The sequence below is a fragment of the Penaeus monodon genome, chromosome 32 (assembly GCF_015228065.2).
Source record: "Penaeus monodon isolate SGIC_2016 chromosome 32, NSTDA_Pmon_1, whole genome shotgun sequence".
NCBI classification, from domain to species: Eukaryota; Metazoa; Arthropoda; class Malacostraca; order Decapoda; family Penaeidae; genus Penaeus; species Penaeus monodon.
In genome coordinates, this window is record NC_051417.1 from 24,448,806 (window position 1) to 24,449,365 (window position 560).

Consider the following 560-nt stretch of genomic DNA (forward strand, 5'->3'; position numbering starts at 1 on the left):
TCACTCACATTTATACATGTGTGTTTGTGTGTGTAGCCGCGAGTGTAAAAGGTAATAGATAAATCCGTAAGAGTCAGGTTCAAGGATAAGGAGTGTAAAAGTGTAAAAGCTAACTTGCCGCCGGGCTGGAGAAGCGGTTATCTGTCAGTCACACTGGGGAAGCATAGCCAGACCCAACCCAACAGCATACACACTCCTCATACTCTTCCTGTCCGCGTCTATGAGCTGTTGGAAGTGGGGATGAAATTGTACGGATGTAAAATGAAAGTTTGTACGACAAATGTTAGTAGTCTTCTATTTATATTATTTATACACACCAAGAACACGACACATAATCGTCATGTGCAAATGCAGTTCCATTATATGAAATAAAAAGAAATAAAAAGGACAGCTTGTGTTATGACGCATCTTCATTAATTAATGAAAAAAGGATAAGACGAATATATGATATTCTTCAGTTTAGATATGGGTAATGATCGAAGCAAACAGATGATCACATTCTTAATACTAATAATGTTTCACTTTCAAGTATAAACAAGTGAATAATACGAAATCAAGGG